The sequence below is a fragment of the Engystomops pustulosus genome, unplaced genomic scaffold, assembly GCF_040894005.1.
Source record: "Engystomops pustulosus unplaced genomic scaffold, aEngPut4.maternal MAT_SCAFFOLD_252, whole genome shotgun sequence".
Classification (NCBI taxonomy): domain Eukaryota; kingdom Metazoa; phylum Chordata; class Amphibia; order Anura; family Leptodactylidae; genus Engystomops; species Engystomops pustulosus.
This window is the reverse complement of record NW_027285131.1, coordinates 108825-136576: the sequence shown is the minus strand read 5'-3', so window position 1 is coordinate 136576 and position 27752 is coordinate 108825. Positions and strand designations below refer to the sequence as shown.

Genomic DNA, 27752 nt, shown 5'->3' with positions numbered 1-27752 from the left:
ACCTCCCCTCCTATTTGCCCTCTCTTTCCGTGAGAGTCTAAAACCTTGAATATTAACACCCCAATCATGTGATGCATGGAGCCATGTCTACATCAACAACATCTGTTACTCTAATACCGGGCCTTGAGATCACCCATTTTGCCTGCGTTACTCATATTCCCAACAGTAGGGTAGCAGATTGTATACTGCCTTTATCTCAGGTGGATACGATCGGGATGTAAGGAAGGCACAGACAGTCGATTTTTATTTTCTATTTCACCAGAATATCGCACTATAAGAAAGTCTGCAGAAGTCCAAGGGAAGTGTCCAGAAGGATCTGACTGGTTATAGGGCTTCTCTTCTAGGTTCAAAGCGTCTATTGTTTTCCATACAATAATATTTTTCCTACATACAGAATTTTAAGACTGGTCCACTGTGTGAATTCTCTGATGATTCACAAGATGTGATCTATTAAAGAAACATTTCCCACATTCCAAACAAGGAAATGATTTCTTTTCTATGTGAATTCTCCAATGAGTTTTAAAATTTGACTTCCTTGTAAAAGATTTTTCACATACAGGACATGAATACGGCTTCTCCCCCGTGTGGCTTCTCGCATGCGTCACAAGACTTGACTTGTCTGTAAAACATTTGCCGCATTCTAAGCAGGAGTAGGGCTTTTCCCCATGTGGCTTCTCTCATGTTTAACAAGACCGGATTTATTAGTAAAACACTTTCCACACAGTGAACATGAATATGGCTTCTCTCCTGTGTGAATTCTCTCATGTGTACGAAGACTTGAATTGTTGGTAAAGCATTTCACACATTCTGCACATGAATATGGCTTCTCTCCCGTGTGGCTTCTCTCATGTCTTACAAGATGTGACTTGTCTGTGAACCACTTCCCACATTCTAAACAAGAAAATGGTTTTTCTCCTGTGTGAATTCTCTCATGTCTCGCAAGATTTGATCTATCGGTAAAAGATTTTCCACATTCTGTACATGGAAATGGCTTCTCTCCTGTGTGACTTCTCTGATGATCCTTGAGTTTGGCTTTAATAACAAAACCTTTGCCACATTCTGCACACGAGTGTGGCTTCTCTCCTGTGTGGCTTCTCTGATGTGTAAGAAGACTGGATTTATTAGTAAAACACTTTCCACATAGTGAACATGAAAACGGCCGCTGTCCTGTGTGAAGTCTCTGATGTTTTACGAAATCAGATTTTAAGAGAAACCATCTCCCACATTCAGAACATAAATACGGCTTCTCCCCTGTGTGGATTTTCTCATGTTTAAGAAGAGTTGATTTCTCAGAAAAACATTTCCCACAATCTGTGCAGGAATATGGCTTCTGTCCATGCTCCTTCATCCCTGTCTGCCCGATACTTGTGGTCACCGTCTGTGATTGGTCGGGAGAAGGTTCTTCGTGATTCGGGGGGTCACATGACAGATCTGTGCCAGGGGGTCCTGGGTGCACACTAAGGGCAGTGTCTCCTGTAGATCCCTCCATGACTTCTTCTTCTTCTGCTTTATAATTTATCAGTAACGTGAAGTTTCGGTCAGAATTGTCACTAGAATTTTCTGTGAAGAATAAAAATAGATTATCAGAGCAGAAACATTTACAAGAAGCCCTAAGGCAGGTGAGGCGGAGGCGAGGACGTCTCGCTGGTTCCCTGTGGGTCGGTGATACACGGCCGCACTGCTACTTAAAAAGCTTGGTGAACGGACAACTTATACTATATACCAAAACCTGGAACCTTACCCCTTGGAGGTCTCCCCCTCCCCCCAAACCGCCAGAGACTCCAGCCGCTGCTAGAGCAATTAATAGTTTTACCCTTATACAAATCCCTGGTCAGACCACACACGGAATATTGTGGACAGTTTTGGACACCAGTGTATAAAAAGGACATGGAACGGGTGTAGGTAAGGAGGTTCTACCATCACCATAGACAGGGGACATCCTCTACACCTGCAGGAGAGGAGGTTCTACCATCACCATAGACAGGGGCATCCTCTACACCTAGAGGAGAGGAGGTTCTACCATCACCATAGACAGGGGCATCCTCTACACCTAGAGGAGAGGAGGTTCTACCATCTCCATAGACAGGAGGCTTCCTATACACCTAGAGGAGAGGAGGTTCTACCATCACCATAGACAGGAGGCATCCTCTACACCTGCAGGAGAGGAGGTTCTACCATCTCCATAGACAGGAGGCTTCCTATACACCTAGAGGAGAGGAGGTTCTACCATCACCATAGACAGGAGGCATCCTCTACACCTGCAGGAGAGGAGGTTCTACCATCACCATAGACAGGGGACATCCTCTACACCTAGAGGAGAGGAGGTTCTACCATCACCATAGACAGGAGGCATCCTCTACACCTGCAGGAGAGGAGGTTCTACCATCTCCATAGACAGGAGGCATCCTCTACAACAAGAGGAGAGGAGGTTCTCCCATCACCATAGACAGGGGGCATCCACTACACCTAGAGAAGAGGAGGTTCTACCATCTCCATAGACAGGAGGCATCCTCTACACCTAGAGGAGAGGAGGTTCTACCATCTCCATAGACAGGAGGCATCCTCTACACCTAGAGGAGAGGAGGTTCTACCATCACCATAGACAGGGGGCATCCTCTACACCTAGAGGAGAGGAGGTTCTACCATCACCATAGACAGGGGGCATCCACTACACCTAGAGAAGAGGAGGTTCTACCATCTCCATAGACAGGAGGCATCCTCTACACCTAGAGGAGAGGAGGTTCTACCATCACCATAGACAGGGGGCATCCACTACACCTAGAGGAGAGGAGGTTCTACCATCACCATAGACAGGGGGCATCCTCTACACCTAGAGGAGAGGAGGTTCTACCATCACCATAGACAGGGGGCATCCTCTACACCTAGAGGAGAGAAGGTTCTACCATCACCATAGACAGGAGGCATCCTCTACACCTAGAAGAGAGGAGGTTCTACCATCACCATAGACAGGAGGCATCCTCTACACCTAGAGGAGAGGAGGTTCTACAATCACCATAGACAGGAGACATCCTCTACACCTAGAGGAGAAGAGGTTCTACCATCACCATAGACAGGGGGCATCCTCTAAACCTAGTGTAGAGAAGGTTCTACCATCACCATAGACAGGGGGCATCCTCTACACCTAGAGGAGAGGTGGTTCTACCATCACCATAGACAGGAGGCATCCTCTACACCTAGAGTAGAGGAGGTTCAACCATCACCATAGACAGGGGGCATCCTCTACACCTAGAGGAGAGGAGGTTCTACCATCACCATAGACAGGGGACATCCTCTACACCTAGAGGAGAGGAGGTTTCACCATCACCATAGACAGGGGGCATCCTCTCCACCTAGAGGAGAGGAGGTTCTACCATCGCCATAGACGGGGGACATCCTCTACACCTAGAGGAGAGGAAGTTCTACCATCACCATAGACGGGGGGCATCCTCCACACCTAGAGGAGAGGAGGTTCTACCATCACCATAGACGGGGGGCATCCTCTACACCCAGAGGAGAGGAGGTTCTACCATCACCATAGACAGGGGGCATCCTCTACACCTAGAGGAGAGGAGGTTCTACCATCACCATAGACAGGGGGCATCCTCTACACCTAGAGGAGAGGAGGTTCTACCATCACCATAGACAGGAGGCATCCTCTACACCTAGAAGAGAGGTGTTTCTACCATCACCATAGACAGGAGGCATCCTCTACACCTAGAGGAGAGCTGGTTCTACCATCACCATAGACAGGGGCCATCCTCTACACCAAGAGGAGAGGAGGTTCTACCATCACCATAGACAGGGGGCATTCTCTACGCCTAGAGGAGAGGAGGTTCTACCATCACCATAGACAGGAGGCATCCTCTACACCTAGAGGAGAGGAGGTTCTACCATCACCATAGACAGGAGGCATCCTCTACACCTAGAGGAGAGGAGGTTCTACCATCACCATAGACAGGAGGCATCCTCTACACCTAGAGGAAAGGAGGTTCTACCATCACCATAGACAGGGGCCATCCTCTACACCTAGAGGAGAGGAGGTTCTATCATCCCCATAGACAGGGGCCATCCTCTACACCTAGAGGAGAGGAGGTTCTACCATCACCATAGACAGGAGGCATCCTCTACACCTAGAGGAGAGGAGGTTCTACAATCACCATAGACAGGAGGCATCCTCTACACCTAGAGGAGAGAAGGTTCTACCATCACCATAAACAGGAGGCATCCTCTAAACCTAGAGGAGAGAAGGATCTACCATCACCATAGACAGGGGGCATCCTCTACACCTAGAGGAGAGAAGGTTCTACCATCACCATAGACAGGGGGCATCCTCTACACCTAGAGGAGAGGTGGTTCTACCATCACCATAGACAGGGGGCATCCTCTACACCTAGAGGAGAGGAGGTTCTACCATTACCATAGACAGGAGGCATCCTCTACACCTAGAGGAGAGGAGGTTCTACCATCACCATAGATAGGAGGCATCCTCTACACCTACAGGAGAGGAGGTTCAACAATCACCATAGACAGGAGGCATCCTCTACACCTAGAGGAGAGGAGGTTCTACCATCACCATAGACAGGGGCCATCCTCTACACCTAGAGGAGAGGAGGTTCTATCATCCCCATAGAAAAGGGGCATCCTCTACACCAAGAGGAGAGGAGGTTCTACCATCACCATAGACAGGGGGCATCCTCTACACCTAGAGGAGAGGAGGTTCTACCATCAGCAAAGACAGGGGGCATCCTCTACACCTAGAGGAGAGGAGGTTCTACCATCACCATAGACAGGAGGCATCCTCTACACCTAGAGGAGAGGAGGTTCTACAATCACCATAGACAGGAGGCATCCTCTACACCTAGAGGAGAGAAGGTTCTACCATCACCATAGACAGGAGGCATCCTCTAAACCTAGAGGAGAGAAGGTTCTACCATCACCATAGACAGGGGGCATCCTCTACACCTAGAGGAGAGAAGGTTCTACCATCACCATAGACAGGGGGCATCCTCTACACCTAGAGGAGAGGAGGTTCTACCATCACCATAGACAGCGCAATAACTACACCTGGAGGAGAGGAGGTGCTACCATCACCATAGACAGGAGGCATCCTCTACACCTAGAGGAGAGAAGGTTCTACCATCACCATAGACAGGAGGCATCCTCTAAACCTAGAGGAGAGAAGGTTCTACCATCACCATAGACAGGGGGCATCCTCTACACCTAGAGGAGAGGTGGTTCTACCATCACCATAGACAGGGGGCATCCTCTACACCTAGAGGAGAGGTAGTTCTACCATCACCATAGACAGGGGCCATCCTCTACACCTAGAGGAGAGGAGATTCTACCATCACCATAGACAGGGGGCATCCTCTACACCTAGAGGAGAAGAGGTTCTACCATCACCATAGACAGGGGCCATCCTCTACACCTAGAGGAGAGGAGATTCTACCATCACCATAGACAGGGGGCATCCTCTACACCTAGAGGAGAGGAGGTTCTACCATCACCATAGACAGGAGGCATCCTCTTCACCTAGTGGAGAGGAGGTTCTACCATCACCATAGACAGGGGGCATCCTCTGCACCTAGAGGAGAGGAGGTTATACCATCACCATAGACAGGGGACATCCTCTACACCTAGAGGAGAGGAGGTTTCACCATCACCATAGACAGGGGGCATCCTCTACACCTAGAGGAGAGGACGTTTCACCATCACCAAAGACAGGGGGCATCCTCTACAACTAGAGGAGAGGAGGTTCTACCATCGCCATAGACGGGGGGCATCCTCCACACCTAGAGGAGAGGAGGTTCTACCATCAACATAGACAGGGGGCATCCTCCACACCTAGAGGAGAGGAGGTTCTTCCATCACCATAGACAGGGGGCATCCTCTAAACCTAGTGTAGAGAAGGTTCTACCATCACCATAGACAGGGGGCATCCTCTACACCTAGAGGAGAGGAGGTTCTACCATCACCATAGACAGGGGACATCCTCTACACCTAGAGGAGAGGAGGTTTCACCATCACCATAGACAGGGGGCATCCTCTCCACCTAGAGGAAAGGAGGTTCTACCATCGCCATAGACGTGGGAGATCCTCTACACCTAGAGGAGAGGAAGTTCTACCATCACCATAGACGGGGGGCATCCTCCACACCTAGAGGAGAGGAGGTTCTACCATCACCATAGACGGGGGGCATCCTCTACACCTAGAGGAGAGGAGGTTCTACCATCACCATAGACAGGGGGCATCCTCTACACCTAGAGGAGAGGAGGTTCTACCATCACCATAGACAGGGGGCATCCTCTACACCTAGAGGAGAGGAGGTTCTACCATCACCATAGACAGGAGGCATCCTCTACACCTAGAAGAGAGGTGTTTCTACCATCACCATAGACAGGAGGCATCCTCTACACCTAGAGGAGAGCTGGTTCTACCATCACCATAGACAGGGGCCATCCTCTACACCAAGAGGAGAGGAGGTTCTACCATCACCATAGACAGGGGCCATCCTCTACACCTAGAGGAGAGGAGGTTCTATCATCCCCATAGAAAAGGGGCATCCTCTACACCAAGAGGAGAGGAGGTTCTACCATCACCATAGACAGGGGGCATCCTCTACACCTAGAGGAGAGGAGGTTCTACCATCAGCAAAGACAGGGGGCATCCTCTACACCTAGAGGAGAGGAGGTTCTACCATCACCATAGACAGGAGGCATCCTCTACACCTAGAGGAGAGGAGGTTCTACAATCACCATAGACAGGAGGCATCCTCTACACCTAGAGGAGAGAAGGTTCTACCATCACCATAGACAGGAGGCATCCTCTAAACCTAGAGGAGAGAAGGTTCTACCATCACCATAGACAGGGGGCATCCTCTACACCTAGAGGAGAGAAGGTTCTACCATCACCATAGACAGGGGGCATCCTCTACACCTAGAGGAGAGGAGGTTCTACCATCACCATAGACAGCGCAATAACTACACCTGGAGGAGAGGAGGTGCTACCATCACCATAGACAGGAGGCATCCTCTACACCTAGAGGAGAGAAGGTTCTACCATCACCATAGACAGGAGGCATCCTCTAAACCTAGAGGAGAGAAGGTTCTACCATCACCATAGACAGGGGGCATCCTCTACACCTAGAGGAGAGGTGGTTCTACCATCACCATAGACAGGGGGCATCCTCTACACCTAGAGGAGAGGTAGTTCTACCATCACCATAGACAGGGGCCATCCTCTACACCTAGAGGAGAGGAGATTCTACCATCACCATAGACAGGGGGAATCCTCTACACCTAGAGGAGAAGAGGTTCTACCATCACCATAGACAGGGGCCATCCTCTACACCTAGAGGAGAGGAGATTCTACCATCACCATAGACAGGGGGCATCCTCTACACCTAGAGGAGAGGAGGTTCTACCATCACCATAGACAGGAGGCATCCTCTTCACCTAGAGGAGAGGAGGTTCTACCATCACCATAGACAGGGGGCATCCTCTGCACCTAGAGGAGAGGAGGTTATACCATCACCATAGACAGGGGACATCCTCTACACCTAGAGGAGAGGAGGTTTCACCATCACCATAGACAGGGGGCATCCTCTACACCTAGAGGAGAGGACGTTTCACCATCACCAAAGACAGGGGGCATCCTCTACACCTAGAGGAGAGGAGGTTCTACCATCGCCATAGACGGGGGGCATCCTCCACACCTAGAGGAGAGGAGGTTCTACCATCAACATAGACAGGGGGCATCCTCCACACCTAGAGGAGAGGAGGTTCTACCATCACCATAGACAGGGGGCATCCTCTACACCTAGAGGAGAGGAGGTTCTACCATCACCATAGACAGGAGGCATCCTCTACACTTAGAGGAGAGGTGGTTCTACCATCACCATAGACAGGAGGCATCCTCTACACCTAGAGGAGAGGAGGTTCTACCACCACCATAGACAGGGGCCATCCTCTACACCTAGAGGAGAGGTGGTTCTATCATCCCCATAGAAAAGGGGCATCCTCTACACCAAGAGGAGAGGAGGTTCTACCATCAGCATAGACAGGGGGCATCCTCTACACCTAGAGGAGAGGAGGTTCTACCATCACCATAGATAGGAGGCATCCTCTACACCTAGAGGAGAGGAGGATCTACAATCACCATAGACAGGGGACATCCTCTAAACCTAGAGGAGAGAAGGTTCTACCATCACCATAGACAGGAGGCATCCTCTAAACCTAGAGGAGAGAAGGTTCTACCTTCACCATAGACAGGGGGCATCCACTACAACTAGAGGATAGGAGGTTCTACCATCACCATAGACAGGAGGCATCCTTTAAACCTAGAGGAGAGAAGGTTCTACCATCACGATAGACAGGGGCCATCCTCTACACCAAGAGGAGAGGGGGTTCTATCATCACCATAGACAGGGGGCATCCTCTACACCAAGAGGAGGGGAGGTTCTACCATCACCATGGACAGGGGGCATCCTCTACACCTAGAGGAGAGGAGGTTCTACCATCACTATAGACAGGGTGCATCCACTACACCTAGAAAAGAGGAGGTTCTATCATCCCAATAGACAGGGGGCATCCTCTACACCTAGAGGAGAGGAGGTTCTACCATCACCATAGACAGCGCAATAACTACACCTGGAGGAGAGGAGGTGCTACCATCACCATAGACAGGAGGCATCCTCTACACCTAGAGGAGAGAAGGTTCTACCATCACCATAGACAGGAGGCATCCTCTAAACCTAGAGGAGAGAAGGTTCTACCATCACCATAGACAGGGGGCATCCTCTACACCTAGAGGAGAGGAGGTTCTACCATCACCATAGACAGTGCAATAACTACACCTGGAGGAGAGGAGGTGCTACCATCACCATAGACAGGAGGCATCCTCTACACCTAGAGGAGAGAAGGTTCTACCATCACCATAGACAGGAGGCATCCTCTAAACCTAGAGGAGAGAAGGTTCTACCATCACCATAGACAGGAGGCATCCTCTAAACCTAGAGGAGAGAAGGTTCTACCATCACCATAGACAGGGGGCATCCTCTACACCTAGAGGAGAGAAGGTTCTACCATCACCATAGACAGGGGGCATCCTCTACACCTAGAGGAGAGGTGGTTCTACCATCAGCATAGACAGGAGGCATCGTCTACACCTAGAGGAGAGGAGGTTCTATCATCACCATAGACAGGGGGCATCCTCTACACCTAGAGGAGAGGAGGTTCTACCATCACTATAGACAGGGGGCATCCACTACACCTAGAAAAGAGGAGGTTCTATCATCCCAATAGAAAGGGGGCATCCTCCACACCTAGAATAGAGGAGGTTCTATCATCCCCATAGACAGGGTGCATCCCCTACACCTAGAGGAGAGGCGATTCTACATCACCATAGACAGGGGGCATCCTAGACACCGAGAGGAGTGGAGGTTCTACCATCACCATAGACAGGGGGCTTCCCCTACACCTAGAGGAGAGGAGGTTCTACCATCACCATAGACAGCGCAATAACTACACCTGGAGGAGAGGAGGTGCTACCATCACCATAGACAGGAGGCATCCTCTACACCTAGAGGAGAGAAGGTTCTACCATCACCATAGACAGGGGGCATCCTCTACACCTAGAGGAGAGAAGGTTCTACCATCACCATAGACAGGGGGCATCCTCTACACCTAGAGGAGAGAAGGTTCTACCATCACCATAGACAGGGGGCATCCTCTACACCTAGAGGAGAGGTGGTTCTACCATCAGCATAGACAGGGGGCATCCTCTACACCTAAAGGAGAGGTGGTTCTACCATCTGCATAGACAGGAGGCATCGTCTACACCTAGAGGAGAGGAGGTTCTATCATCACCATAGACAGGGGGCATCCTCTACACCTAGAGGAGAGGAGGTTCTACCATCACAATAGACAGCGCAATAACTACACCTGGAGGAGAGGAGGTGCTACCATCACCATAGACAGGAGGCATCCTCTACACCTAGAGGAGAGAAGGTTCTACCATCACCATAGACAGGAGGCATCCTCTAAACCTAGAGGAGAGAAGGTTCTACCATCACCATAGACAGGGGGCATCCTCTACACCTAGAGGAGAGGAGGTTCTACCATCACCATAGACAGTGCAATAACTACACCTGGAGGAGAGGAGGTGCTACCATCACCATAGACAGGAGGCATCCTCTACACCTAGAGGAGAGAAGGTTCTACCATCACCATAGACAGGAGGCATCCTCTAAACCTAGAGGAGAGAAGGTTCTACCATCACCATAGACAGGGGGCATCCTCTACACCTAGAGGAGAGAAGGTTCTACCATCACCATAGACAGGGGGCATCCTCTACACCTAGAGGAGAGGTGGTTCTACCATCAGCATAGACAGGAGGCATCGTCTACACCTAGAGGAGAGGAGGTTCTATCATCACCATAGACAGGGGGCATCCTCTACACCTAGAGGAGAGGAGGTTCTACCATCACTATAGACAGGGGGCATCCACTACACCTAGAAAAGAGGAGGTTCTATCATCCCAATAGAAAGGGGGCATCCTCCACACCTAGAATAGAGGAGGTTCTATCATCCCCATAGACAGGGTGCATCCCCTACACCTAGAGGAGAGGCGATTCTACATCACCATAGACAGGGGGCATCCTCTACACCTAGAGGAGTGGAGGTTCTACCATCACCATAGACAGGGGGCTTCCCCTACACCTAGAGGAGAGGAGGTTCTACCATCACCATAGACAGCGCAATAACTACACCTGGAGGAGAGGAGGTGCTACCGTCACCATAGACAGGGGGCATCCTCTACACCTAGAGGAGAGAAGGTTCTACCATCACCATAGACAGAGGGCATCCTCTACACCTAGAGGAGAGAAGGTTCTACCATCACCATAGACAGGGGGCATCCTCTACACCTAGAGGAGAGGTGGTTCTACCATCACCTTAGACAGGGGGCATCCTCTACACCTAAAGGAGAGGTGGTTCTACCATCTGCATAGACAGGAGGCATCGTCTACACCTAGAGGAGAGGAGGTTCTATCATCACCATAGACAGGGGGCATCCTCTACACCTAGAGGAGAGGAGGTTCTACCATCACCATAGACAGGGGGCATCCTCTACACCTAGAGGAGAGGAGATTCTACCATCACCATAGACAGGGGGCATCCTCTACACCTAGAGGAGAGGAGGTTCTACCATCACCATAGACAGGAGGCATCCTCTACACCTAGAGGAGAGGAGGTTCTACCATCACCATAGACAGGGGGCATCCTCTACACCTAGAGGAGAGGAGGTTATACCATCACCATAGACAGGGGACATCCTCTACACCTAGAGGAGAGGAGGTTTCACCATCACCATAGACAGGGGGCATCCTCTACACCTAGAGGAGAGGACGTTTCACCATCACCAAAGACAGGGGGCATCCTCTACACCTAGAGGAGAGGAGGTTCTACCATCGCCATAGACGGGGGGCATCCTTCACACCTAGAGGAGAGGAGGTTCTACCATCAACATAGACAGGGGGCATCCTCCACACCTAGAGGAGAGGAGGTTCTACCATCACCATAGACAGGGGACATCCTCTAAACCTAGAGGAGAGAAGGTTCTACCATCACCATAGACAGGGGGCATCCTCTACACCTAGAGGAGAGGAGGTTCTACCATCACCATAGACAGGAGGCATCCTCTACTCTTAGAGGAGAGTTGGTTCTACCATCACCCTAGACAGGAGGCATCCTCTACACCTAGAGGAGAGGAGGTTCTACTATCACCATAGACAGGGGCCATCCTCTACACCTAGAGGAGAGGAGGTTCTATCATCCCCATAGAAAAGGGGCATCCTCTACACCAAGAGGAGAGGAGGTTCTACCATCAGCATAGACAGGGGGCATCCTCTACACCTAGAGGAGAGGAGGTTCTACCATCACCATAGATAGGAGGCATCCTCTACACCTAGAGGAGAGGAGGTTCTACAATCACCATAGACAGGAGGCATCCTCTACACCTACAGGAGAGGAGGTTCTACCATCACCATAGACAGGGGACATCCTCTAAACCTAGAGGAGAGAAGGTTCTACCATCACCATAGACAGGGGGCATCCACTACAACTAGAGGAGAGGAGGTTCTACCATCACCATAGACAGGAGGCATCCTTTAAACCTAGAGGAGAGAAGGTTCTACCATCACGATAGACAGGGGCCATCCTCTACACCAAGAGGAGAGGGGGTTCTATCATCACCATAGACAGGGGGCATCCTCTACACCTAGAGGAGGGGAGGTTCTACCATCACCATAGACAGGGGGCATCCTCTACACCTAGAGGAGAGGAGGTTCTACCATCACTATAGACAGGGGGCATCCACTACACCTAGAAAAGAGGAGGTTCTATCATCCCAATAGACAGGGGGCATCCTCCACACCTAGAATAGAGGAGGTTCTATCATCCCCATAGACAGGGGGCATCCCCTACACCTAGAGTAGAGGCGATTCTACCATCACCATAGACAGCGGGCATCCTCTACACCTAGAGGAGTATCATAGTATCATAGTATCATAGTATATAAGGCTGGAAGGAGACGCAAGTCCATCAAGTCCAACCTTCAAGAATTAAATAAATGTTTTTTCCCCATAACCCGTGATATTTTTTCTCTCCAGAAAGTCATCCAGGCCTCTCTTGAACATGTACATAGAGTCGGCCATAACAACCTCCTGCGGCAGAGAGTTCCATAGTCTCACTGCTCTTACAGTAAAGAACCTTTGTCTATGGTGATGGTAGAACCTCCTCTCCTCTAGGCGTAGAGGATGTCCCCTTGTCCTGGTCACAGGCCTAGGTATAAAAAGATCTTTGGAGAGATCCTTGTACTGTCCGTTCAGGTATTTGTACATTGTAATGAGGTCTCCCCTCAGTCGTCTTTTTTCTAAACTGAAAAATCCCAAATTTTGTAATCTGTCAGTGTATTCTAATCCCCCCATTCCCCTAATAATCCTGGTTGCTCTCCTTTGCACCCGTTCCAGCTCTATTATATCCTTTTTATACACTGGTGCCCAAAACTGTACACAATATTCCATGTGTGGTCTGACCAGGGATTTGTATAAGGGCAAAACTATGTCTTTATCATGAGAATCTATTCCTCTCTTGATACATCCCATTATTTTATTTGCTTTAGCAGCAGCCGCCTGGCTCTGGTCACTAAAATTAAGTTTACCATCCACCAATACCCCCAAGTCCTTTTCAGCTTCAGTTTTACTAAGTAATTGACCGTTTAGAACATAATTATACTTTTTGTTTCCATGGCCCAAGTGCATAACTTTACATTTATCTACATTAAACCTCATCAACCATTTCTCTGCCCATCCCTCAAGCTTCCACAAATCCCTCTGTAATGCTAAACTATCGACCTCAGTATTTATTACTTTACACAGCTTAGTATCATCTGCAAATATTGAAACTTGACTGTGTAAACCCACTACAAGGTCATTAATAAAAATATTAAAAAGAAGTGGCCCCAATACTGACCCCTGTGGCACTCCACTGGTAACATCAACCCAATCTGAGAATGTGCCATTAATGACCACCCTCTGTTTTCTATCACTAAGCCAATTACTTACCCAGATACACAGATTTTCTCCTATTCCCAGCAGTCTCATTTTGTATACCAACCTTTTATGTGGCACGGTGTCAAATGCCTTTGAGAAGTCCAGATATACAACATCCACAGCGTCCCCCAGATCCAGTCTTGAACTTACCTCCTCGTAGAAACCAATCAGATTAGTCTGACAGGACCGATCTCTCATAAACCCATGCTGACGCTGGGTTATAAGGTTGTGCACAGTGAGATACTCCAGGATAGCATCTCTAACAAACCCCTCAAATATTTTCCCCACCACAGCAGTTAGACTTACGGGTCTGTAGTTTCCAGGATCGCTATTTGATCCTTTTTTGTATATTGGTACCACATTTGCTATGCGCCATTCCTGTGGAACATAACCAGTCCTCAGTGAATCTTCAAATATTAAAAATAACGGTCTGTCTATCACGGTACATAATTCATGCAGAACCCGGGGGTGTATGCCATCTGGCCCCGGTGATTTATCTATCTTAGTGGTTGCGAGGCGGCGCCGTACCTCTTCCTGGGTTAAACTGTTGACATTATAAAAAGAATTAACATTATTCCTCATTGTGTCTTCCACCAGGGGATTTTCCTGGGTAAAGACAGTTGAGAAGGCGACATTCAGTAGATTGGCCCTTTCCTCATCTCCTTCCACCATGACCCCCATGTTATTTCTAAGGGGACCCACACTCTCTGTTTTTAGTTTCTTATCATTTATATACTTGAAAAATAATTTGGGATTATTTTTGCTCTCCCTGGCAATATTTCGCTCAGTCTCTATTTTTGCGGCCTTTATCTGCTTTTTACAGGATTTATTTTTCTCTCTATAATCCTGTAATGCCTCATCACTACCTTCACGTTTTAGCACCTTAAATGCTTTATCTTTCTCGCTTATTGCTTTCCTTACAAGACTAGTTAGCCACATAGGGTTTTTCTTGTTCCTTTTATGCTTTTTCCCATAAGGTATGTGTTTCTCACAGGACTTTTTCAGAATATATGAGAAAAAGTCCCATTTTTGGGGGGGGCTTTTGTCCTTGAGAGCATTATCCCAGTCTATGCCTTTAAGGTCTTCCCTTAGTTGCTGAAAATTTGCCCTCCTGAAGTTTAGAGTGTTGGTTGCCCCTTCACTAACGCTCTTAGTAAAGCGTAATACAAAATCAATGATATTATGATCACTATTCCCCAGGTTCCCCCCAACCTGTAGTTTTGATACCCTATCAGGTCTGTTGGTAAGGATAAGGTCCAGCAGTGCCCCCCCTCTTGTTGGCTCCAGGACTAGTTGCGACAGGTAATTGTCTTTTGTTGTTGACAAGAACCTGCTACCTTTGAAGGACCTGCAGGTTTCTGCCCCCCAGTCAATATCTGGGTAATTGAAGTCCCCCATGATAAGTACTTCCCTGCGCTTTGAAGCCGCATCCATTTCACTTATCAGCATTTCCTCTGCTGCCTCCATTATATTTGGAGCCTTATAACAAACCCCTAGTAATATTTTATTATTCTTTTTCCCTCCTCTTATCTCCACCCATAGGGACTCCACATTTGCGTTACTGATGTCATCTCGCAGGACGGGCTTGAGGCAAGAATTCACATATAAACAAACCCCTCCCCCTTTTTTATTTATACGATCCTTTCTAAAAAGACTATAACCATCTATAGTAACAGCCCAGTCATAGCTACTGTCCAGCCATGTCTCGCTGATACCCACTATATCATATTTCCGTTCCAACATCAAGAGTTCCAGTTCCTCCATTTTGTTTGTGAGGCTTCTGGCATTTGTGTACACACACTTTATATGGTTTTCCCTGTCCGTATTCCTTTTGTCCTTATTCCCCAATCTCATTCCAGCCCCCCTTCCTCCCCCATGGACTATGACCCTTCCCAGCTCTCTATGTACACCGTCTATTTGCCCTGCACAAGTGTAATTGCCCTCCCCCCAGGTCTCTAGTTTAAACACTCCTCCAACCTTCTAGCCATTTTTTCCCCTAAAACAGCGGCCCCCTCCCCATTGAGGTGCAGCCCATCCCTACTGTAGAGCCTGTAGCCCACAGAAAAGTCAGCCCAGTTCTCCATGAACCCAAACCCCTCCTTCCTACACCAACTTTTGAGCCACTTATTTACCTCCTTGATCTCCCGCTGCCTTTCTGGTGTGGCACGTGGTACAGGCAGTATTTCGGAGAAAATTACCTTTGAGGTCCTTGCCCTGAGCTTATGGCCTAAATCTCTGAAATCATTTTTAAGGACCTTCCACCTACCTGTTACTTTGTCATTAGTGCCAATGTGGACCATGACCGCTGGTTCCTCACCAGCCCCTCCCAGTAATCCGTCAACCCGATCCGCAACATGCCGAACCCGAGCACCCGGCAAACAACACACTGTTCGGTATGCACGGTCTTTGTGACAGATTGCCCTGTGTGTTCCCCTAATAATGGAATCTCCCACTACCAGCACCTGTCTGACTTTGCCTTTGCTCCCATTACCCTTCTTACTGGAGCAGACATTCCCCTGGTTGCTAGCGGCCACGTCTTTCTGCAGCATTGCTACCCCAGAGCTGATATCCCCCTCATCCGCCAGCCTGGCCAACTTATTGGGGTGCACCAGATCAGGACTAGACTCTCTACAACTCTTCCCTCTACCCCGCCTTCTACATGTTACCCAACTAGCTGCCCCCTCCTTCTGCACCTCCATACTTCCCTCCCCACAACCATCTTCCCCAGAGAGTTTGTGCTCCAGGAGCAGCAAACTTCGTTCCATATTATCAATTGCCCGCAGCCTTGAAACTTGCTCATTTAGATCCAGAATCTGGGCTTCCAGATGAGCAATTTTCACACACCCCACACAGCAGTATTCCCCCTCAAACGGCTGTTCAAGGAAAGCATACATGGCACAGGATGTACACCTTGTAGCAATGCCACTTATGGAGTCCATAATTCTAATGGGGATTACAATATAAATATGCACAGAAAGAAGAATCTACAGTCAGAGTAACACAAAACACAGCAGTTACCTGCTAAAGCCCCTCAAACTTAAGTCCCTTAAATGTAAGTCACACTTATGACACTGCACACACTTGGGATCAGTGCACACTCGCTGCCAAGCTCACACACTCGCTTTGCTAATGCTTTTTTTTTTTTAAAGTTATCGGCCACAAAAATCTGCAGAGCTCACTGCACAAGATCTGGCTGCAAACCACCAAACAAACTGACCACAGAAGTATATAAAGGCTGCTAATTAGATAGCCACACCCCACTATTAATTAGGCAGCACCTGTGACTATACTGTCTAGATAAGCAAGGTGAATGCCTCCCTATACCCCCCACACAATATACAGATTATGCAAGTAAAATACCTTTAGATCTACTTGGTTGCAATAAAAAACACACAATGAATATCAGGAAATAAAAATGTAGATGCACTTATCTATTTGTTGCAGGATCCAAAAAGTACTCCTTCCCTTAAACCTAAGTCACACTTATGACACTGCACACACTTGGGATCAGTGCACACTCGCTGCCAAGCTCACACACTCGCTTTGCTAATGCTTTTTTTTTTTTAAAGTTATCGGCCACAAAAATCTGCAGAGCTCACTGCACAAGATCTGGCTGCAAACCCAGAGTGGAGGTTCTACCATCACCATAGACAGGGGGCTTCCCCTACACCTAGAGGAGAGGAGGTTCTACCATCACCATAGACAGCGCAATAACTACACCTGGAGGAGAGGAGGTGCTACCATCACCATAGACAGGAGGCATCCTTTACACCTACAGGAGAGGAGGTTCTAACATCACCATCACAGGCAGCATCCTCTACACCTAGAGGAGAGGAGGTTCTACCATTACCATAGAAAGGGGGCATCCTCTACACCTAGAGGGGAGGAGGTTCTACCATCACCATAGACTGGGGGCATCCTCTACACCTAGAGGAGAGGAGGTTCTACCATCAGCATAGACAGGGGGCATCCTCTACACCTAGAGGAGAGGAGGTTCGACAATCACCATAGACAGGAGGCATCCTCTACACCTAGAGGAGAGAAGGTTCTACCATCACCATAGACAGGAGGAATCATCTAAACCTAGAGGAGAGAAGGTTCTACCTTCACCATAGACAGGGGGCATCCTCTACACCTAGAGGAGAGAAGGTTCGACAATCACCATAGACAGGAGGCATCCTCTACACCTAGAGGAGAGAAGGTTCTACCATCACCATAGACAGGAGGAATCATCTAAACCTAGAGGAGAGAAGGTTCTACCTTCACCATAGACAGGGGGCATCCTCTACACCTAGAGGAGAGAAGGTTCTACCATCACCATAGACTGGGGGCATCCTCTACACCTAGAGGAGAGGTGGTTCTACCATCACCATAGACAGGGGGCATCCTCTACACCTAGAGGAGAGGTGGTTCTACCATCAGCATAGACAGGAGGCATCGTCTAAACCTAGAGGAGAGGAGGTTCTATCATCACCATAGACAGGGGGCATCCTCTACACCTAGAGGAGAGGAGGTTCTACCATCACCATAGACAGGGGGCATCCTCTACACCTAGAGGAGAGGAGATTCTACCATCACCATAGACAGGGGGCATCCTCTACACCTAGAGGAGAGGAGGTTCTACCATCACCATAGACAGGAGGCATCCTCTACACCTAGAGGAGAGGAGGTTCTACCATCACCATAGACAGGGGGCATTCTCTACACCTAGAGGAGAGGAGGTTATACCATCATCATAGACAGGGGACATCCTCTACACCTAGAGGAGAGGAGGTTTCACCATCACCATAGACAGGGGGGCATCCTCTACACCTAGAGGAGAGGAGGTTCTACCATCGCCATAGACGGGGGGCATCCTCCACACCTAGAGGAGAGGAGGTTCTACCATCACAATAGACAGGGGGCATCCTCCACACCTAGAGGAGAGGAGGTTCTACCATCACCATAGACAGGGGGCATCCTCTACACCTAGAGGAGAGGAGGTTCTACCATCACCATAGACAGGGGGCATCCTCTACACCTAGAGGAGAGGAGGTTCTACCATCACCATAGACAGGAGGCATCCTCTACACTTAGAGGAGAGGTGGTTCTACCATCACCATAGACAGGGGGCATCCTCTACACCTAGAGGAGAGTAGGTTCTACCGTCACCATAGACAGGGGCCATCCTCTACACCTAGATGAGAGGAGGTTCTATCATCCTCATAGAAAATGGGCATCCTCTACACCAAGAGGAGAGGAGGTTCTACCATCACCATAGACAGAGGGCATCCTCTACACCTAGAGGAGAGGAGGTTCTACCATCACCATAGATAGGAGGCATCCTCTACACCAAGAGGAGAGGAGGTTCTACAATCACCATAGACAGGAGGCATCCTCTACACCTACAGGAGAGGAGGTTCTACCATCACCATAGAGAGGGGACATCGTCTAAACCTAGAGAATAGAAGGTTCTACCATCACCATAGACAGGAGGCATCCTCTAAACCTAGAGGAGAGAAGGTTCTACCATCACCATAGACAGGGGGCATCCACTTCACCTAGAGGAGAGGAGGTTCTACCATCACCATAGGCAGGAGGCATCCTTTAAACCTAGAGGAGAGAAGGTTCTACCATCACGACAGACAGGGGCCATCCTCTACACCAAGAGGAGAGGGGGTTCTATCATCACCATAGACAGGGGGTATCCTCTACACCTAGAGGAGAGGAGGTTCTACCATCACTATAGACAGGGGGCATCCACTACACCTAGAAAAGAGGAGGTTCTATCATCCCAATAGACAGGGGGCATCCTCCACACCTAGAATAGAGGAGGTTCTATCATCCCCATAGACAGGGGGCATCCCCTACACCTAGAGGAGAGGCGATTCTACCATCACCATAGACAGGGGGCTTCCCCTACACCTAGAGGGGAGGAGGTTCTACCATTACCATAGACAGCGCAATAACTACACCTGGAGGAGAGGAGGTGCTACCATCACCATAGACAGGAGGCATCCTCTACACCTACAGGAGAGGATGTTCTAACATCACCATCACAAGCAGCATCCTCTACACCTAGAGGGGAGGAGGTTATACCATTACCATAGAAAGGGGGCATCCTCTACACCTAGAGGAGAGGAGGTTCTACCATCACCATAGACTGGGGGCATCATCTACACCTAGAGGAGAGGAGGTTCTACCATCACCATAGACAGGGGCCATCATCTACACCTAGAGGAGAGGAGGTACTATCATCCCCATAGACAGGGGGCATCCTCTACACCAAGAGGAGAGGAGGTTCGACCGTCACCATAGACAGAGGGTATCCTCTACACCTAGAGGAGAGGAGGTTCTACCATCACCATAGACAGGGGGCATCCTCTAAACCTAGAAAAGAGAAGGTTCTACCATCACCATAGACAGGGGGCATCCTCTACACCTACAGGAGAGGAGGTTTTACTATCATCATAGACAGGAGGCATCCTCTACACGTAGAGGAGATGAGGGTCTACCATCATCATAGACAGGAGGCATCCTCTACACCTAGAGGAGAGGAGGTTCTACATCACCATAGACAGCGGGCATCCTCGACACCAAGAGGAGAGGAGGTTCTACCATCACCATAGAGAGGAGCATCCTCTACACCTAGAGGAGAGGAGGTTCTACCATCACCATAGACAGGGGACATCCTCTACACCTAGAGGAGAGGAGGTTCTATCATCACCATAGACAGGGGGCATCCACTACACCTAGAAAAGAGGAGGTTCTATCATCCCAATCGACAGTGGGCATCCCCTACACCTAGAGGAGAGGAGGTTCTACCATCACCATAGACAGGGCAATCTCTACGCCTAGAGGAGAGGAGGTTCTACCATCACCATAGACAGGGGGCATCCTCTACACCTAGAGGAGAGGAGGTTCTAACATCACCATCACAGGCGGCATCCTCTACACCTAGAGGAGAGGAGGTTCTACCATCACCAAATACAGGGGGCATCCTCTACACCTTGAGGAAATGAGGTTCTACCATCACCATAGATTGGGGGCATCCTCTACACCTAAAGGAGATGAAATTTTACCATTACCATAGACAGGGGGCATCCTCTACACCGAGAAAAGAGGAGGTTCTATCATCACCATAGACAGGAGGCATCCTCTAAACCTAGAGGAGAGAAGGTTCTATCATCACCATAGACAGGAGGCATCCTCTAAACCTAGAGGAGACGAGGTTCTACCATCACAGAAGGCATCCTCTATGCCTAGAGGAGAGGAGGTTCTACCATCCCCATTGACAGGGGGCATCCTCTACACCTAGAGGAGAGGAGGTTCTACCATCACCATAGACAGGGGGCATCCTCCACACCTAGAGGAGAGGAGGTTCTATCATTACAATAGACAGGGGGCATCCTCTACACCTAGAGGAGACGAGGTTCTACCATCACCATAAACAGGGGGCATCCTCTACACCTAGAGGAGAGGAGGTTTTACCATCACCAAAGACAGGAGCAACCTCTACACCTATAGAAAAGGAGGTTCTACCATCACCATAGACAGGGGGTATCCACTACACCTAGAAAAGAGGAGGTTCTATCATCCCAATAGACAGTGGGCATCCTCTACACCTAGAATAGAGGAGGTTCTATCATCCCCATAGACAGGGGGCATCCTCTACACCTAGAGGAGAGGCGATTCTACCATCACCATAGACAGGGGGCATCCTCTACACCTAGAGGAGAGGAGGTTCTACCATCCCCATAGACAGGGGGTATCCTTTACACCAAGAGGAGAGGAGGTTCTACCATCACCATAAACAGGGGGCATCCTCTACACCTAGAGGAGAGGAGGTTCTACCATCACCATAGACAGGAGGCATCCTCTACACCTAGAGGAGAGGAGGTTCTACTATCACCATAGACAGGAGGCATCCTCTACACCTAGAGGAGATGAGGGTCTAGCATCATCATAGACAGGAGGCATCCTCTACACCTAGAGGAGAGGAGGTTCTACATCACCATAGACAGCGGGCATTCTCGACACCAAGAGGAGAGGAGGTTCTACCATAACCATAGACAGGAACATCCTCTACACCTAGTGGAGAGGAGGTTCTACCATCAACATAGAGAGGGGGCATCCTCTACACGTAGAGGAGAGGAGGTTCTACCATCACCATAGACAGGGGGCATCCTTTACACCTTGAGGAGAGAAGGTTCTACCATCACCATAGACAGGAGGCATCCTCTAAACCTAGAGGAGTTAAGGTTCTACCATCACAGAAGGCATTCTCAATGCCTAGAGGAGAGGAGGTTCTACCATCCCCATAGATATGAGGCATCCTCTACACCTAGAGGAGAGAATCTTCTACAATCACCATAGACAGGAGGCATCCTCTACACGTACAGGACAGGAGGTTCTACAATCACCATAGACAGGAGGCATCCTCTACACCTAGAGGAGAGGAGGTTCTACCATCACCATAGACAGGAGCATTCTCTACACCTAGAGGAGAGGAGGTTTTACCATCACCATAGACAGCGGGCATCCTCTACACCTAGAGGAGAGGAGGTTCTATCATCCCCATAGAAAAGGGGCGTCCTCTACACCAAGAGGAGAGGAGGTTCTACCATCACCATAGACAGGGGGCATCCTCTACACCTAGAGGAGAGGAGGTTCTACCATCAGCATAGACAGGGGGCATCCTCTACACCTAGAGGAGAGGAGGTTCTACCATCACCATAGACAGGAGGCATCCTCTACACCTAGAGGAGAGGAGGTTCTACCATTACCATAGATATGAGGCATCCTCTACACCTAGAGGAGAGGAGGTTCTACCATCACCATAGACAAGGGACAGCCTCTAAACCTAGAGGAGAGAAGGTTCTACCATCACCATAGACAGGAGGCATCCTCTAAACCTAGAGGAGAGAAGGTTCTACCATCACCATAGACAGGGGGCATCCTCTACACCTAGAGGAGAGGAGGTTCTACCATCACCATAGACAGGAGGCATCCTTTAAACCTAGAGGAGAGAAGGTTCTACCATCACGATAGACAGGGGCCATCCTCTACACCAAGAGGAGAGGGGGTTCTATCATCACGATAGACAAGAGGCATCCTCTACACCTAGAGGAGGGGAGGTTCTACCATCACCATAGACAGGGGGCATCCTCTACACCTAGAGGAGAGGAGGTTCTACCATCACCATAGACAGGAGGCATCCTCTACACCTACAGGAGAGGAGGTTCTAACATCACCATCACAGGCAGCATCCTCTACACCTAGAGGAGAGGAGGTTCTACCATCACCATAGACTGGGGGCATCATCTACACCTAGAGGAGAGGAGGTTCTACCATCACCATAGACAGGGGCCATCCTCTACACCTAGAGGAGAGGAGGTACTATCATCCCCATAGACAGGGGGCATCCTCTACACCAAGAGGAGAGGAGGTTCTACCATCACCATAGACAGGGGGCATCCTCTACACCTAGAGGAGACGAGGTTCTACCATCACCATAGACAGGAGGCATCCTCTACACCTAGAGGAGAGGAGGTTCTACCATCACCATAGACAGGGGGCAGCCTCTAAATCTAGAGAAGAGAAGGTTCTACCATCACCATAGACAGGGGGCTTCCTCTACACCTAGAGGAGAGGAGGTTCATTCATCACCATAGACAGGAGGAATCCTTTAAACCTAGAGGAGAGAAGGTTTTACTATCACCATAGACAGGAGGCATCCTCTACACGTAGAGGAGGTTCTACCATCACCATAGACAGGAGGCATCCTCTACATGTAGAGGAGATGAGGGTCTACCATCATCATAGACAGGAGGCATCCTCTACACCTAGAGGAGAGGAGGTTCTACATCACCATAGACAGCGGGCATCCTCAACACCGAGAGGAGAGGAGGTTCTACCATCACCATAGACAGGAGCATCCTCTCCACCTAGAGGAGAGGAGGTTCTACCATCGCCATAGACAGGGGACATCCTCTACACCTAGAGGAGAGGAGGTTCATTCATCACCATAGACAGGGGACATCCTCTACACCTAGAGGAGAGGAGGTTCTACCATCACCATAGACAGGAGCAACCTCTACATCTAGAGCAGAGGAGGTTCTACCATCACCATAGACAGGGGGCATCCACTACACCTAGAAAAGAGGAGGTTCTATCATCCTAATCGACAGTGGGCATCCTCTACACCTAGAATAGAGGAGGTTCTACCATCACCATAGACAGGGGGCATCCTCTACACCGAGAATAGAGGAGGTTCTATCATCACCATAGACAGGAGGCATCCTCTAAACATAGAGGAGAGAAGGTTCTATCATCACCATAGACAGGAGGCATCCTCTAAACCTAGAGGAGACGAGGTTCTACCATCACAGAAGGCATCCTCTATGTCTAGAGGAGAGGAGGTTCTACCATCCCCATAGATATGAGGCATCCTCTACACCTAGAGAAGAGGATGTTCTACAATCACCATAGACAGGAGGCATCCTCTACACCTACAGGAGAGGAGGTTCTACCATTACCATAGACAAGGGACAGCCTCTAAACCTAGAGGAGAGAAGGTTCTACCATCACCATAGACAGGAGGCATCCTCTAAACCTAGAGGAGAGAAGGTTCTACCATCACCATAGACAGGAGGCATCCTCTAAACTTAGAGGAGTCGAGGTTCTACCATCAAAGAAGGCATCCTCTATGCCTAGAGGAGAGGAGGTTCTACCATCCCCATAGACAGGGGGTATCCTCTACACCTAGAGGAGAGGAGGTTCTACCATCACCATTGACAGGGGGCATCCGCTACACCTAGAATAGAGGAGGTTCTATCATCACCATAGACAGGAGGCATCCTTTAAACCTAGAGGAGAGAAGGTTCTACCATGACCATAGACAGGGGGCATCCTCTACACCTAGAGGAGGGGAGGTTCTACCATCACCATAGACAGGGGGCATCTTCTACACCTACAGGAGAGGAGGTTCTACCATCACTATAGACAGGGGGCATCCACTACACCTAGAAAAGAGGAGGCTCTATCATCCCAATCGACAGTGGGCATCCTATACACCTAGAATAGAGGAGGTTCTATCATCCCCATAGACAGGGGGCATCCCCTACACCTAGAGGAGAGGCGATTCTACCATCACCATAGACAGGGGGCATCCTCTACACCTAGAGGAGAGGAGGTTCTTCCTTCACCAGAGACACGGGGCTTCCTCTACACCTAGAGGAGAGGAGGTTCTACCATCACCATAGACAGGGCAATCTCTACACCTAGAGGAAAGGAGGTTCTACCATCACCATAGACGGGGCATCCTCTACACCTACAGGAGAGGAGGTTCTACCATCACCATAGACAGGGGGCATCCTCTACACCTAGAGGAGATGAGGTTCTACCATTACCATATACAGGGGGCATCCTCTACACCGAGAATAGAGGAGGTTCTTTCATAACCATAGACAGGAGGCATCCTCTAAACCTAGAGGAGAGAAGGTTCTATCATCACCATAGACAGGAGGCATCCTCTAAACCTAGAGGAGACGAGGTTCTACCATCACAGAAGGCATCCTCTATGCCTAGAGGAGAGGAGGTTATACCATCCCCATAGACAGGGGTCATCCTCGACACCTAGAGGAGAGGAGGTTCTATCATTACCATAGACAGGGGGCATCCTCTACACCTAGAGGAGAGGAGGTTCTACCATCACCATAAACAGGGGGCATCCTCTACACCTAGAGGAGAGGAGGTTCTACCATCACCAAAGACAGGAGCAACCTCTACACCTATAGGAGAGGAGGTTCTACCATCACCATAGACAGGGGGTATCCACTACACCTAGAAAAGAGGAGGTTCTTTCATCAACATAGACAGGGGGCATCCTCTACACCTAGAGGAGAGGAGGTTCTACCATCACCATAGACAGGGGGCATCCACTAAACCTAGAGGAGAGACGATTCTACCATCACCATAGACAGGGGGCATCCTCTACACCTAGAGGAGAGGAGGTTCTATCATCCCCATAGACAGGGGGTATCCTTTACACCAAGAGGAGAGGAGGTTCTACCATCACCATAGACAGGAGGCATCCTCTACACCTACAGGAGAGGAGGTTCTACCATCACCAAAGATAGGAGGCATCCTCTACACCTAGAGGAGATGAGGGTCTACCATCATCATAGACAGGAGGCATTCTCGACACCAAGAGGAGAGGAGGTTCTACCATCACTATAGACAGGAGCATCCTCTACACCTAGTGGAGTGGAGGTTCTACCATCAACATAGAGAGGGGGCATCCTCTACACGTAGAGGAGAGGAGGTTCTACCATCACCATAGACAGGGGGCATCCTCTACACCTTGAGGAGGGGAGGTTCTACCATCACCATAGACAGGGGGCATCTTCTACACCTAGAGGAGAGGAGGTTCTACCATCACCATAGACAGGAGCATCCTCTACATCTAGAGGAGAGGAGGTTCTACCATCACCATAGACAGGGGGCATCCACTACACCTAGAAAAGAGGAGGTTCTATCATCACCATAGTCAGGGGACATCCTCTACACCTAGAGGAGAGGCGATTCTACCATCACCATAGACAGGGGCCATCCTCTACACCTAGAGGAGAGGAGATTCTACCATCACCATAGACAGGGGGCATCCTCTACACCTAGAGGAGAGGAGGTTCTACCATCACCATAGACAGGGGGCTTCCTCTACACCTAGAGGAGAGGAGGTTCTACCATCACCATAGACAGGGCAATCTCTACGCCTAGAGGAGAGGAGGTTCTAACATCACCATCACAGGCGGCATCCTCTACACCTAGAGGAGAGGAGGTTGTACCATCACCATAGACAGGGGGCATCCTCTACACCTTGAGGAGATGAGGTTCTTCCATTACCATAGACAGGGGGCATCCTCTACACCTAGAGGAGAGGAGGTTCTACCATCACCATAGACAGGGGGCATCCTCTACACCTACAGGAGAGGTTTTACCATCACCATAGACAGGAGGCATCCTCTACACCTAGAGGAGAGGAGGTTCTACCATCACCATAGACAGGAGCAACCTCTACACCTAGAGGAGAGGAGGTTCTAGACACTAATGGTGCTGAGAAGACAATACTGACTATAGAGGCATCCAATGGACTCTCCATTCTGCAGGAATAGGTAATGTCTCGTAGGCTCCAGGCTCCCAACACAGATGTGAACGAGGCCTAAGATCTATTAAATGCGGCTCTAAAAATCTTTAGAAAAGAAAGCCGGATTTCTGTGTTGCGGAGGCTGTAAATGATGGGGTTCAGCATGGGGATGGCCACTGCATAGACCACTGACGCCACGCGGTCTACGTCTACTGAGCGCCTCCATCTTGGTTTCAGGTAAATGAAGAAAAGACTCCCATAATATAAAGTGAAGACCAGAAAGTGGGACACACAGGTAGAGGCCGTCCTTCTCCTACCCTTATCTGAGCGGATACGGAGTATACTGGACACTATGAGAATATAGGAGACCACCACGACCAGGGCAGAGCCCCCCTCATTGACCCCACAGAAGGTGAAAAGGACCAGTTCATTAATAAATGTGTCAGAGCAAGAAAGTTTCAGGAGTGGTGGAATATCACAGAAGAAGTAATCAATGTCAGATTTACAGAATTTGAGGGTAAACGTGAAGCAAGTGTGAAAGAAAGACTGAACAAGACCCCAACAGTAAGCGGTGGCAACCAACCGCAAGCAGAATGTTCCTGTCATTATAGACTGGTACCTCAGGGGTCTGCACACGGCCAGGTACCGGTCATATGCCATGAGAGCCAAGAGGATACTCTCCGAAGAGATCAAAGCCAAGAAGAGGAACATCTGCAGAACACAACTCACAAGTGTGATGGACTTGTCCTTCACCAGGAAGGTGGCCAGCATCCTGGGACTTATCACCGTGCAGTAGATGATGTCCAGCAGTGCCAGATTTCCTAAGAAATAGTACATGGGTCTATGAAGCTGACTGCTGTGATAGATGACATGGAGGATGACGCTGTTCCCAAAGATTGTCAAGACATAAATGACCAGGAACATAATAAAGAGGAGCAGCAGGATGTCACTCCGAGCAGTGAACCCCAGCAGGACAAAGCTGGTCACATGACTCACGTTCTTCTCCGCTACCTTCAT

General features: G+C 49.4%; 1 pseudogene; it reads right to left on the bottom strand.

Moving 5' to 3' along the window:
• Positions 1–398: 398 nt before the first annotated feature.
• LOC140110332 (uncharacterized) lies at positions 399–27752 on the bottom strand (annotated as a pseudogene).